Below are 14,773 nucleotides of genomic sequence, written 5' to 3'. Positions count from 1 at the left end.
GGCCCTCGGGAAATGGGAGCTGTAACTGCAGAGTCACTGGAGACTTCCACGGACACGTCTATGTACTTGAGATAGATATTCAGTCTCCATGTATACGCCCTGTCTAACTTAGGAGCGAGCTTCAGAGAAGCCCTGATCTGAGATTCAGGAAGTCGCCAGGGCGGCCACATGGTGCTGTGACCTTGGCAACACCAGGTTCTTTCTAGGTCTCCGTTACTACTTTTACAAAGTGAGCACATTGGGTTTTGGGGTCTCTGGGTTCCTCCCACCTCCCTACTGTAGCATCCTTTGCTTCTCCATAGCCTCTCACTCCCTGAGATGATGCAGAGCCCTCAGTGGATGTCCAGTAAATGTTTATTGACAACGAGGCTCCTGCAGGTTAATCATCAACAACATGCAACAATATCCCAGATATGACTGGCTCCTCCAAAGAGGGAAACCTGCTTTTTGGCAAACTCATTGACTTTCCTTCAGGAAATTAATTTCTGGTGGTGCAGCACCATATTCTGCAGGAGCTTGGATAGGCTGTGCTGGAAAGACAGGGATATTTTCCCCTAAAGGCAGTGCATAGGGGCAGAGGGGCAAAACTCCTTTTTTGATTCCTGTAGTGCTTATACTAGGGCAGAGGAAGCAGATGGATTACCAAGAGCATGGAAAGAAGTCCTACGTCCAGCCTAGAGCTCAGCACATCTTTCATTTGCCAAATGGAAGGTCTCTCTGTGGCAACGCCGGGGAGGAAAATTGAGTTGGACTGGCTTGTTCCAAATAAAATGCTATATTTAATTTCACTCTGGGAAACATTTGATGTCCGGGCTACTGTAATATGTGAAATACATTTAAGAAGATCCTTTTTTTGTTAGAACAACAGAAAATACAAAACAGGGAGGTCCTGAAATCAGTTGCAGGTTGCACGTAGGGATCTGATCATTTCAGTGTGGTTTTTAATCATCTGGCAGCTGCTGGTCAAGGGTTGACTAGTCGGTATCTAGCAACCTGAGTGTCACTGTACATGTTGAATCTGTCTCAATAGTTCGGCCTCTGAAATGCCTTTCAAGTTAAGCCAAGGCACTCGGCACAGGAATGGGAAACTGTCAGTTTGTAAATCTGGGATGTGCCTTTGTGTGCTTGACATGTGGAAGGGAAGGGCTGAGTATGAACCAATGCCGAGTTAGATCAGCATATATGTATCTGACTATAGGATCTAAAAATCAGCCAGATAGAGTCCCATCTCCAGAATTGCTGTCCCTTTTATGAGGTTCATAAGCGCTGTGGCTGCTGGACGCTTCTCCCGCTTTGTGGAGCTCTGCCCTGGTGCATTTCTGGGCTAACTGGCCATGCAGGAATTTGGGGAAGGAACTCACAGACCTACTCTACTTTTCACATTGTTCCTATCCCTTTGGGCTTCCACCTCTTTCCTTCCTGACTCTCCTGTTATTTTTTGGTGTGAGGTCAGAAAAAGCTCTTCACCGCTCTTCTGCCTTCATTGATTTACCATTCAGAGGACCTCACTGAAGTGGAGAGCCCAACAGATAGGGCTGCCAACTCAACCCTGGAAATGCTCCTTTTTTATTTTACCTGGCCAACTAGAAACCAAGTGTTTTATTTCTTTGTCTATTTATTTAAAAAAAAACACAGAAGGAAGTATTTTTGGGGACTGTGCCACTCTTCTGGGCTGTAAGTAGAAAAGAACAAATATATATATTTTTGTCCAGCTTTTCCTGTTAGACCCTCAGAGGAAGAAGCTCCAGCCCGTAACCTGTGAGGCTTTATCCCTTGGTGATTATGTGAATTAGAGAGAGAAGCTAATCTTTTTGAATGACTATGAAAGTTTCTCTGTGGAGCACCTGAAACCCTGGAAGCACTTGCTTCCACACACACTGAGGGCACCCTTATATGTGGAAAGAATTTCAGAGGCCAGGTGTCAGGAGAGGCCCTGGGAGAGTAACGAAGTACAAGCAGCTTTTGGTGGGATCTAGAGGCCTGTGACCCAGGCAGAGGAGGGCCCAGGAGGGAGGCAGTCCTTGAAGAGCACTCTCTGATGTTGGTTCACCTCTCTGACGTTCAAGTTGTCATGAGAACCCAAGCTGCTCTCCATGGTAGAAAGGATTTCCTCTTCCTCAGACGCTGAGGGAAATGGTTCTTTGCATCCTGCATTCAGAGTCAGCACAAGACGGTGGAAGTGGTCAGGGACTGGCATCTGGGCTTCCCCGTTCTCCAACTGGCAGTGCTATGGGGTCCCTGGGCAGTTGTACAGAAAGCACATATATAGAGTCAGATAGATATGTGTTGGAATACTGACACAATTCATAGCTCCCTCTGCTCAACTCCTGTGAGCTGAGCTTAATTCATGGCTCTCTGAACCTCAATTTCCTTATCTGTACGAGTGGGAATGATGATACTGCGGAGTTGTGAGGCCTGTGCATGCTAATGCATGTGATACACCAGCTACAGTGCTGGCTCCCTGGTAAGGCTCAGGCTTAGGGAACTGGTTCAAGCATTGCCTCTGCCCTCCCGTGGGCAGAGGGGTGCTGATATTTGGTGTGAAGAGGGGCTGACACTAGGTGTGAAGGGGTGCTGACACTAGGTGTGAAGGGGTGCTGATACTAGATGTGAAGGGGTGCTGATATTTGGTGTGAAGGGGTGCTGATATTTAGTGTGAAGAGGTGCTGACGCTAGGTGTGAAGGGGTGCTGATACTAGGTGTGAAGAGGTGCTGATACTAGGTGTGAAGGGGTGCTGATACTAGGTGTGAAGGGGTGCTGATATTTGGTGTGAAGGGGTGCTGATATTTAGTGTGAAGAGGTGCTGACGCTAGGTGTGAAGGGGTGCTGATACTAGGTGTGAAGAGGTGCTGATACTAGGTGTGAAGGGGTGCTGATACTAGGTGTGAAGGGGTGCTGATATTTGGTGTGAAGAGGTGCTGATGCTAGGTGTGAAGAGGTGCTGACGCTAGGTGTGAAGGGGTGCTGACGCTAGGTGTGAAGGGCTGCTGATACTAGGTGTGAAGGGGTGCTGATATTTGGTGTGAAGAGGTGCTGATACTAGGTGTGAAGGGGTGCTGATGTTAGGTTGGGTTCTCCTAGATCAGTCTGATGTAGGAGAGGTATCTTCAGCTGGAGCTTTGGGATCTGGAGTTACTGACCAGTCTGGACTCACCATTGTTTGTGGTGTCTCTTGTCTTTTTTTTTTACTTGTTTCCGGAAGGCAGCTGGTGGTAAGTTTTACATTAGATTTAGCTTGAGTATTATGCTTGGTTAGTGCAATACTAAAATTATTTCCTTTTTCCTGTGCATTCATCTGTTCAACACGTATTTATCGAGGATGAACTATATGCGAGGCACTTTGACAGGCACTAATGATGCTGTGCTAAGTGAGAGTTTACATTCTCTGTGCATATGAGGGCAAGAAGAGAGGAGAGACGGAAAATGTAGGTGTAAGCAAATAAACGAAATTAAAGAGAAACAAGCAGAGTTTTGTGGTAACTGCTATGGGCGGGGGTTACTTTAAGCTGGTGGTCAGGGAGGTCACCTCTGGGACCTGGAAGACAAGAAGGAGCTAGGCTTGCAAAGAAGGAGAGAAAGAGCCTTCCGGGGGAGGGCATTGTAAGTACAAAGGCCCAGAGGCAGGACAACTTTGGCATGTGTCAAAAACAGAAGAGCAAGCTGGCACACAGTGAATGACCAGGAGGGTGCAGGTGAGCTGGTCAAAGGGTTGGCAGCGGGGGGAGGGAGAGCGCTAGATCATGACTGGTAGGGAGGTTGACGTGTCTTTTTTATTTTTAGGATATCATCATTCTGCCTGTGGATTAGAAATGGGAGTTGGGAGGGAATGAGAAACTGGTTGGGAGGCCAGTTGGGTAAGAGAATAGAGGCTGGCACCAGGTGCCAGCAGTGGAGGTGAGATGAATGGGTAGAATTTGGCCAGTGGGATGAATGTGAATGCTTGGGAGGCAGAGTTGCCAGGGCCTGCTGGGCAGTTGGGCAAGGAGGCCCCAAAGGATGCCAGGCAATTTGTTCAGAATAAACATCAGCAATGAAAGTCTTGTCAAGAGTGTTGGGAAGTTGGACATTTTCAGATACAGTTGATGGCAGTGCAGAAGTTCCACTCACCTTGGAGGGTCATTTGACAAAATGCTCAAAGGCTTCAAAATGCTCCTTTCTTTTGGTTCAACAAGTCCATAGGATTTTATCCTACGGAAATAGTCAGAATTACACAAGGATTACCTACAAGTGTGTTTGTTGTAGTCTTATTTGTAATGGGGCTAAACCTGGGATAATTTAATTTCTCTCCTCTATTTTTCAATCACCAGAGGGCTGGGTAAATAAGTTAGGATGCATCCATGCAATGGAACACCATGTAGCCATTTAAATGATAACCTCGAAGGACAGTTAATGGCACATAAAGCTGTTCAACTTCACTGCTAAATGAACAAATGTAGACAGTTATCTACAATATGGTCCCAAATTTTACGAGACGTATAAACTATTTGCATCTCATGTAAGTGTAGACAGGATATACTATACCCTGGAAGGTCTAATAGGTATACATTAGAGTGTTAATGGTAAGCCAATTCAGGGAACAAAATTACAAATTATTTTATTTCATTATTTATGATTCTTCTAAATTTTCTACCATAAACATTTGAAATAAAAACTTTTTTTAAAAACCCTGTTATTTGAAAAAACTTGTGATGTCTTACCATGTCCAAGTATAAACTGAATAGTGAATAAATCAGTGAGCTGGTGGCCCTTCTTAATACACAGCCGTACATAGGACAACCATTTGTATTCAGAAAGTCTGTGTTGAGAAAGTCACTGGATTTGAGTCAGAAAACTTGGAGTCCCAGCTCAGCCGTTCACTGGCTTTGTGATCTTGAATGTGACGCTTAACCTCTGACATGCAGACCCTAGGCTGCTTCAATTTGCAGTGGGAATGAATGGTGATAATAAGAACAAGAGGCTGGGCGTGGTGGCTCATGCCTGTAATCCCAGCACTTTGGGAGGCCGAGGCGGGTGGATCACAAGGTCAGGAGATCGAGACCATCCTGGCTAACACGGTGAAACCCCGTCTCTACTAAAAATACAAAAAAATTAGCCGGGTGTGGTGGCGGGCACCTGTAGTCCCAGCTACTCGGGAGGCTGAGGCAGGAGAATGGTGTAAACCCGGGAGGCGGAGCTTGCAGTGAGCCAAGATCGTGCCACTGCACTCCAGCCAGGGGGACAGAGCAAGACTCCGTCTCAAAAAAAACAAAACAAAACAAAACAAAAAAAAACCAAGAATAATGCTTTCATGCAGTTGTGAGGATTCGATGATAGGGAATTAGTATTTTGTAAGAGGAAAAGCACAATGTAAATATTAATATTCCAGGGCCCAAGTCTTTGACATGGACATGACTATGGGCACCAACAGATTTTTGGATGGATCATTTATGGTACCCTGTCGTGCCCTTTAGTGTGCATCTCATGCAACCAAATGGCCAGCTCACATCTCATCCCAAGCCCTGAATTAAGCAAGCAATCTGAACATAAGGGACAATGAGTTGTCCTGAGCGGCAGGCAGCTCTCAAATGAGGAGTGCTTTCCCATTCACTGGAAAGCTGTAAGTGAAATGCTGCTTCAGCAGCCGCACCCAGAGCCCCTTTGATACATGGTTCAGCTGTTCTGTTACATAAACCTATTGGAAATGAACCTGCAAAGGAGTTGAGCAGAGGGAGGTGCCCATTGGAGTAAGGATGAAGGAGCAATGCACTACCTCTCCATTTAAAGGAGACATGGCTTTTTAATGGGCCATAAACACTGGGATCTGAAATGTCACAATCTTTACATACTGGAATGGACATGCACATAAATGCTGATGAACAGCTCAGCAGGTACTTCATTTTTAAATCCTTGATTGTTCAAGGACAGGGATATCCTACTTGGCTCTGCAAGACGCATAGTGTACTGGACAATGTTGTCTGCATCAGGATGTCTTAATGGGGAGTCACACCTCCAAAAGAAACTGTATAGTGAATGGGTCCAAACATAAGGGTTTGAGCCGCTGTTTTCTGCTGGGATTTTGGGATAAAGGGAGATGAAGCAGCCAAGTCTAACCAACTGCTGAGGTTTATTTCTTGGGGACTCCCAGCTCCACTGAGGTGTAGAAAATATAGCACCTACCAGTTACCAACAAGGATATCTGTTCCTGGATGGAACTGCCTGATTGGAAAGAATGCTGGTGGTCAGTAGTGCCTTCTGATCCTAAGAAGAGGACCCTAACCTGGCCATTTTGAATAAGGGACCCATAGCTGCTGATTAAGTGTGTCAATAGTGGGTTCCTTGTGATGTAACATTCATCGTCCTTCCTGTGGTGGATTACCCTACAGACCCACCTGCTGATAAGCTAAGCTGCTTGCCCAAGGCCATAAAGCTACAGAGGTATTAATCTAGAGTTTGAACTGGATCTCTCTAACTCTAAGATTCCTGCTCTGAAGTCCTCCATTCTCCTGCCTCTTACTGAGTTATTTTGCCAGTGCTATTGGATTTTTATTCAATAGTATCCTATGTACATTAGAATGAAAATGTATAAATCTTAGAAAATGAATAAATCATGGTTCCATCGCTCAAGAAACTTATATATACTCTTATTATTTAAGAGTCTGAAGTGCATAGCAAGAGCTCAATAAATCATTATTGAGTAAATGATAATACACAAATATATTCTGGTTTATTTATAGATATCCATAACCCCAATCAGATTATGATGCATCTCATAAAACGTGCACACACAAAATCCAGTGGGAGTTTGAAGACAGGAGAGAATACCTCTGGAGAAATCAGGAAAATATCAAGTTGGATGTATCATTTGAGATGGGTCTTAAAGACCTGTAGGCACTTTGACAGGTAGAGATGGTGAGGCTTGGTTCCCACCCTGAACCTCCTGCCTGCTGACTGACTCCTGCAGTAGACCCTAGGTGCCCTGGTTTATTTCTGCTTTGTAATTCCACTTCTCAATGACATCAACAACTGGGAGCTGGGAAATGAAGTTTTTATTCTGATAAACCTGACTTGCCACAAGAGGCCTACATGAGAAAGTATGATTTCTGGTCTCCTCTCCACTGTCTCTGATATGCAAATGAGTCACACATCTGTATCTTCATTCTGGAACTCTCTTTTGAACTGCTAATCCCCCTGGCTGAGCCTCTAATCCTGGTTATCCAGCATTCTTCTAGATTTAAGGTTGAAACAGAATGCATGACCTTCCCAGATTCCCTTGTACATGAGCTCCCAACCTCCCAACCCCTGTTCTGTTCCACCCCTTGTGGTGGTGGCCAGGGTGGTCAGCTGCATTGCATGTGAGTAGTAAGGGAAGACTGGGGTGATGGGTCCAGAGTTGTGTGTTATAAGATGACTTTGGAGGTCAGGCTGTTGTTTTGGCTCACTTCGGGATTTCGGGGAGTGGCATACTTTGCCATCAATTTCCTGATGAAGAAAAGGCAACTTGGCGTTCTTCGTACAAGCAAACAGGTCAGTGTTGGAGATAATTACCTTATGAAGCACCGTGGGTCCCAGAGGTGGGAAGCCTCATGTAACTACTACTATGCTATTGCCATCATGGTCTGGAGGAGATGATAATGTAGTATTTGCTTGCAAAATGGTTTTCTGATGTTTGGTCGAAAGAGACAGTTATGTACCTTAGCCAACTGTTGGGGCTGTTTTTCTTCTAGCACAATTTATAAAGTGCTTTCTGTCACACCCAAATTTTGCAGGACTGGAGAACTCAGATATTTAAGGTTGTGGCTTTTTAGAATGGATGAATAAACATTAGCACTCCAAACTGAAGAGTGTGAAGACTTGTCAAGGCTCCATTTCTGATTTGCTTTCTGATCTCATGCAAGTCACTTCACCTCTCTGCTTTTTGTTTTTCCATCTGTGAGACATTGCTCACTTTGTCAGGATATCTTCAATATGAATAAGATAATGTGTGGAACCCTTTCAGTTGCTGCATCATTAAAAAGCATTTATTCAGCACTTATGTAGCATTGCACAAAGAGAATTATAAAGACTAGATCCCTGCCTTGCCTGCTAGGTTATATTCTAATATCTTCTTAAAAAGGCAGAAACTAGGCAACTAAAGAGAGCAATAATTCAAATGTTATCTTTTAGGCTACACAAATAACAGTAGCATAAATAATTAGCAAGCACCAATGTGGAAAGAAATCAGTTATCAAAAATACATAGATAAAATTATCAGAAATTTCTCACCTTTCTGGAGCCAAGTCATACAAGAACCTGGTTTCATGTACATAAAATTGCCAGACACTGCCCCCTGGAACCTGAGCAAGAAGAAGATCCCAGTTTTACTTGGGATTCTGGTGTTTGGGTTTCTGTCACTGTCTCTTCTCCCTTCAAAGTCAACTAATACTCAGACATTAAGGCTTAAGGCCCTGTTAAGGGGAAAGGTCTATGCTTTAGAGAGGATGTGTAGAGTGGTAGGCAACCATCATTCCTCTTCTGAATATTGTGGTCATTGCATTGTGGGCCTTCACTGAATGATGAACCACTACGAGAATGAGATCCAAACCAAGCTGGATGGAAACCAGATGGATGAGGCCCTAGAGATTGAGGACGCCATACACATGTCATCACTGAGCTATCTGAACCATCTTGAGAAACTTCTGCAAGTCTGTCTACATCTGACTTCCCCATCAGTTACGTACTTTGAAAAGAGTACCATTTGCTTCCCCAGTGCTAGGAGAGGAAGGTGATGAGACCGAGATTACTAACTAAATTATTTCCTGTGACTTCTTAGAAAAGCTGAACTCCCAAGGTATGCTGCTTGGAGATGTGGGGGCATGCACATACGTGCGTGCGCGCGCGCGCACACACACACACACACACACGGAGTTTTCTTCATATGGGGTAGTAAAACCTCTCAGGAAATTAATTGAACTAGCTATTATTTGTGTTTCTCTTATAGTTTACAGCATCCTTTCGCTGATTTGATCTCATTTGACATAAAAAGACTAGCTGTCAATGTAGGTGAGACTAATATGAATCATCCCCATTGTACATAAAAGGAAACCGAGACTCAGAGGTTCGGTAACTTGGCCAAAGTCACACAACCAGTATGAACCTGGTGGAGACCAGATTTAGATACTCACTCTAATACCCTGACTTTCTCTCTGGAAGACGGTCAGCATTCTAAAGCCAATGTATTTAAATACCACCTGTCTATCACAAATTTTGCATACAAAGATTTCAAGCCCCATCTAGATACCTAGATTTCCTCTCCATATGTCATGTTTTTAAATTACTATTTTGTGTCACCATAGTGCACAGTATGCTTAAGACCCGGCTTGCTGATGTTAATAATTACATAGTGTCATTGTTTCCTCTACGGAGACTCACAGTGGAAGCCAGCAAGCCAGGAACTTGTCCTTCACTGCACTTGGGTCTTAAACAACTACTAAATACACAGAGTTTGACTCCCATCTCCCTCCAGTTGTCAAGCTGTCTCCCTGTTGGTTTTCAGCAAGGATTTCAAGTATTCTTTCGGCAGGAGAAGAGCTCTTGAAAAATGGCCCATCACAGTGCAAATTCTGTTCTAATGAATGCGCTGGGCAGGCAATAAATCTGAAAGGGCTGCATCTGAATCCCGGTCCAGGTGGAAGATGCTAAATGGGCCTAAGGCTTTAAAATATGCCTGTCCTTAGCCCACTTGCAGATATTGCTGCCATTACTGCTGATGCCACGACCTGTGTGGGGGGAGGCGATCCTCACCAAGAGCTCCCCCCGTAACTGCTGGGTGGTGGGGGGAGTGCTGCAAGCTTTCTCTGTTCCCTGCCCTCTCCTTTTTAGCTATTCCCCTCCTCTTTGAAATCATCCCCTCCTGACTTTGGTCCAGGATCTCCTTCTAGCTCCTTTCCTTCCTCTAACCAGGACCGGCTTTCTGGAAAAATGGTTCTTGCACTCCAGTGTCAATTTTCCCTAAGAACATGAGCATTTCAAGCTCTGAGTGCTTGATTTGGGGATTTATCCAGTCACAGGGGTTTCCAAGACAGACACTGCATTCCGCTGATTCGGAATCATAGTGACTCTGTGATCAGAGGGACCTGAGTTAGAATCTCTACACCACCTTTGACTGACTTTTGGCAAGTTACCTAACCTTTCTGAGTCTGCAAAACGAAGACAATGCTATTGTCCTGTTAGAAGGATTAAATGATATCACATAAAGTGCCTGGATGTGCTCAGCCTGTGACGAATCATTATATTTCAGTTCCATTTTTCTGTTTCTCTCCTGAAGAACTCACAAAGCCTCTTTATCTGTTCAAGGTCACTGGATGACTTGCTAAGAACTAGGCAGAAGCCAAAGGTCATTCTCCCATAAGTTATCACTCCTACTTGACAATACACACCTGATGTCAATTTGTTTTTGGTTTGACCTACTACATTTGACTGATTCTACTGTTCCTGACATTTTTTCCACTACACTTTCATTTCTCTGAAACTAAAGTGCAATCTAAACTAACAGGTTACACTTTAGTTGGCACCATTTTTTCTTTCTCATTGATACATAAAATAATGGGCACGTCTTACAACTTACAACTTTTGATTTGATAGACATATGGTAATTATTTTTAAACACCTGAGTTTAAATTCCCTGAACTCAAGTGGCAAACAACTGCCCTGACCTGGTGATTCTTCGTGCAGTCTCTTCCCAGGTGCCTTGTGCTGGAGCGTCTGCAAGATGTCCCTATGTGGTGGGCTGCCATCTGGATAAAGGGGCAGCAGGAAGAAGAGTTTCCGGGCTGCTGGGAGACATTTGAATAGAGTGCCAATGACCCTTAGGGTTGCATTCTTACATCAGAGTTCAGGTGGCTTGTGCAACCCCGCCCCTGTGTTTGGCCCCAAGATGCTTTCCCACATCTCCCGATATTACAGGACAGGAACTCTGTCATGTAATATTCAAAGTGGGCTTTTCAACCAAGATTTATTGAGTGCTTACTGTGTATTAGGCCTTGTTAAGCACTTGACATATGTATGCTGTTTTAATTAATATGATTTCTCCATAAAGTAGGTAATTCTTTATCTTACACATGAGGAAACCGAGGCTTAGGAATTAACTTACTTGCCCAGGTCTTAAACTCAGATCTGTCTGGTTCCAAATGTCCTGATCTGAATCTCTCTGGCCTTCTGCTTCTCTCCTAGCCTGAGCTGGCAACTCTGCCTTACCTAGTGGCAATGACAAAACAGCATGGGAGTTAAGTCTGAGTTTTCGTTCTCCTAAGAATCTGGTTGACAAGGTATGTGCTAAAGAGGTAGGGGTAGATTATAGAGTTTGTAGAAAGGGGAGGATGGAGAGGAGGAAAACCCACTACAGAGTTTGAGCCTGTCTGAGTGAATTTTCAGCTCCTCTTCTCCAGGTACACTCATTCCATCGTTTCAACTCTGGCATTGCGCCAGCATGGTCTCAGGGCCAGGGGTGACTGTGGCCACCTGGCATGAACAGTGCCCCACTTTTCCCGTCTGTGATTTTTTTCCTGTCTTCTGCCTTGAATCAGATATGCCCCAGGTGCCAGGGAAAGAGGAGTGTGTGCTTGATGTTCTGTCAAGACAGGTAGAGGGAAAAATTAACATCTTTAACAGTGAGTGATTGAGATTGAATATTTTCCAGGAGCTAGAATATTATGTGTGTGTGCGCACATCTCCTGGAAAAACAGGAGGAGACGCTCCTGTGGCCTCAAGAGAGCTCAGTTTGGTAGTGAAGACAGCAGATGTATGGACCCATTACTGTTAGGGAGGCAAATTCTTAGGGGTGTGAGAACCAAGAGAACCCTTGTTTGGTGGAAAGTGCACAGGATTTGGAGTTCTGAAGGGCACGTTGAGCGTTTTCTTTTCCTTGTTCCTTAAACTCCAAGCTTTAGTCTCAATTTTATAATGTGGGTAGTCCATTTTTCTCACGGCCTCATTGAAAGACTTAATGAGACACTCAAGAGTTCCAGGCTTGATACAGGCCTGGGATGTATAAATTGATACAGGCCTCCTCCAGGGCCTGGGATGTATTAATTGGTGGTGCTCCCTCAGTGGCAGCCTTGATATGTACACTTAGGAATATATACATATGCGTTTGTATATGTGTGTATGGGTTTTAAAAGTCCGTCCTTCATTCATCAAATATTTATTACGCATCTGTTCTAGGTGCGAGGGAGTTAGCAATAAATAAAACAGGCCTCAGTCCCTGCCCGCGGTGAGCTTACATTCTAGTAGAGAGAGACAACGAATAAAATAAGTCAGTTAAACACAGTTTGTTGGATGGCAATAGGGGCTGTGGAGAAAGGTAAAGCAGAGTAATGGGGTGTGAGCGGAGGTTTACGTGTAAAGACGATGAGGGGACGCCTCCGGAGGGGATGCCTGAGCACGGTCTGTGGGAATGAAGGGGCCAGCAGGGTGGACTGACATTCGGGAGGAAGGCATTCCAGGCAGAGGGAATTGCAGTAGCAGACACTGACAGACCAGCGAGCGGCCTGGCAGGCTCAGGGAAGGGCGAGGGAGCGGCACGAGCAGGGTGGGCGCTGGTTGCAGGTGAGGGGTCAGGAGACGGGCGGAGCAGGGCCTTGCGGGCCATGGTGAGCACGTGAGCATGGCAGCTTTTGCTCGGAAGGAGGCCAGAGCCACTGCAGATCTGGAGCGGGTGTGGCGTGGTCTGACGCGGGCTCCCCAGGTGAGCATGGCTACCGTATGGGAGGTGACAAGGGGGCTGCCCTGTGTGCGCGCCGGCCTGGCTCCGCGGCAGCGCTGAGAACTGCCGGCAGCGATTCCCTCAGGTTACAGGCGGAAGGGGAAGAAGAGGCCTGGAGCGGTGTGGTTCTCGGGGCGGGACGTCCCTGGCGGACTGTGTTCAGAAGGTCCCGTCCCAGGCAGTGAGGGGCTGCTGCCGAGTTCCACATCCCGGGGGCGGGCCCGGCGCTCTAGCTCGTGGTCCGAGGCCGGGAAGGGCGCCATGGGTGTGCGTGGGACAGCGCCGGGCTGCGGCTGAAACGCCAGGGCCTGCGGAGGGCACGCGGGGCCTCTCGCCGCGCACGGTGCCTTGTGAGGAGCAATGGCGGTCCCGGAAGGGAAGGCGGGACCGGAGCCGGAAAGCATAGTCAGCCCTCTGCCAGCGAGGAGCTCTCAGTGCGACCGCTCAGGAAGCGTCGAGAACTGAAAAGCTGAGAGTAGAACCTGAGTGTCCGAAAGGCTGAGAGGAGAACAGAAGGGAATGCTGGCTGAGGTGACACAGCACCCATCCCGCCCTGCGGACCGGGCTCTTCCCGCGCCTCATCTCTAATGTGGAAGGACTGGCTGGGCCTTCTGGAGAAAAGAGACTAGAATCTTCCATCTTGGGTTGGGCGGGACTTTATTCCACTGTCAGTCACAAAGCCATAAATGCATTTCTCCAAGACGAGAAAAGGGTAACAACAACTAACCCTTCTCCAGTGCGTATTTTGCACAAGGTACTGTTCTGAGTGCTTGGTTTGTACTAACTCCTTTCATCTTCAGTAAGATCTGGTGAGATGGGTCGTATTACTATTCCCATTTTGCAGAGGAAGAAACCAAAGAAGGACTTGGCCCAAAGACCCACAGCTAACAGGTGTTGAGACATTATCCAAACGCATGCTTCTGACTTTGTCAGTCTCTTAATTTCTTATTTGCCACGTGGACTATTGTGAGGGAGTTTTTGGAAATAATATATACAGATACACACAAAGGTCAGAAAGGGAAAATAAAAACCCGCTTAAGCCCCTTTCTTCCCATATGCATATGGGTACCTACCTGCCAGGCAGCTGGTGACTGGCAATTTTCACTTCTTATTTTATGTTATAATTTATTGATGTATATGTCATCCCGCTTCCTAAGGCTGGAGACCCATGAGACCAGAGTCCATGTACAATCCATTTTTATATTCACCATGGTATCTAAGCCAGTGTCTTTAATATAATAGGTGCTCAGTAAATATTAAATCATTTGTAACGTTAAATGGATGCATGTGGTAACCAGCTCTCACTTAAGCCATTCCGTTCTGAAAACAATGAGAATGAGAACCTTTAAATATGTGAATCATAACACAGTTACAGCTGCATAATGTTTTTATGATTTTCAAAATGCTTCCACACAGTTTATCTTGTTTCATCTTCCTGCTAACCCTTTTGAGAGTGGGAGGCACACATTACTTAATTATAAGAAAATGAGAAAACTGAAGGCAGAGACAACAGATGAGCTACCCAAGATCATAAATAGGTTTTGTTACTGTTTCTGATTTTGTTTTTAAAATCAGAGCAGAGATCAGAACCATCTTCTCCTGATCTTCCTATTTTGCAAGCAGTCCCCAGTACACACCTGTTGGATACACAGCTTGAACACAGGACCTAATTGTTCACTAGGCATGAACAACAGGGTGTTTTGACTCTTGTAAACTGCCAACAGTCTTGCATAGTGCTAGACTGTGCACTAGCACCATCTAGAATATGATCCTTTGACTGGTAGACCAGTTATCACTTACCAGTTTTTGGCAAGATCAGGAGCTTGTGACAGCATGTAAATCAGCTGTGTCTATAAACACACTGCTTAGTTTACCTTTTATTTTTATTATTTTTTTACATTTTATTTTGAAATAATTTTAGGCTTAAAGTTGAAGAATAGTGCAGAGTTCCCATAAACCCTTTGGAAACTTCCTCTAATGTTAACATCTTGCATGACCATAATATAGTGATTAAAACTGAGAAACTGACATTGGTATAATACTTTTAACAAACT

General features: G+C 45.2%; 1 protein-coding gene and 1 long non-coding RNA gene across 8 annotated transcripts in view; one reads left to right on the top strand and one right to left on the bottom strand.

The window, feature by feature from the left end:
• CACNA1C (calcium voltage-gated channel subunit alpha1 C) overlaps window positions 1-14,773 on the top strand; it is a 647,971-nt gene that overhangs the window by 161,572 nt on the left and 471,626 nt on the right. The window lies entirely within an intron of this gene.
• On the bottom strand, window positions 3,023-6,274 carry LOC104662539. Its single transcript, XR_748007.2, has 4 exons — window positions 6,158-6,274; window positions 4,699-4,913; window positions 4,109-4,189; window positions 3,023-3,386 (listed from the first exon to the last, which is right to left on the bottom strand). It is a non-coding gene; the product is annotated as an uncharacterized LOC104662539 (long non-coding RNA).

This window comes from Rhinopithecus roxellana, chromosome 10 (genome assembly GCF_007565055.1).
Source record: "Rhinopithecus roxellana isolate Shanxi Qingling chromosome 10, ASM756505v1, whole genome shotgun sequence".
In the NCBI taxonomy this organism is placed as follows: domain Eukaryota; kingdom Metazoa; phylum Chordata; class Mammalia; order Primates; family Cercopithecidae; genus Rhinopithecus; species Rhinopithecus roxellana.
This window is presented reverse-complemented; position numbering and strand designations above follow the sequence as displayed.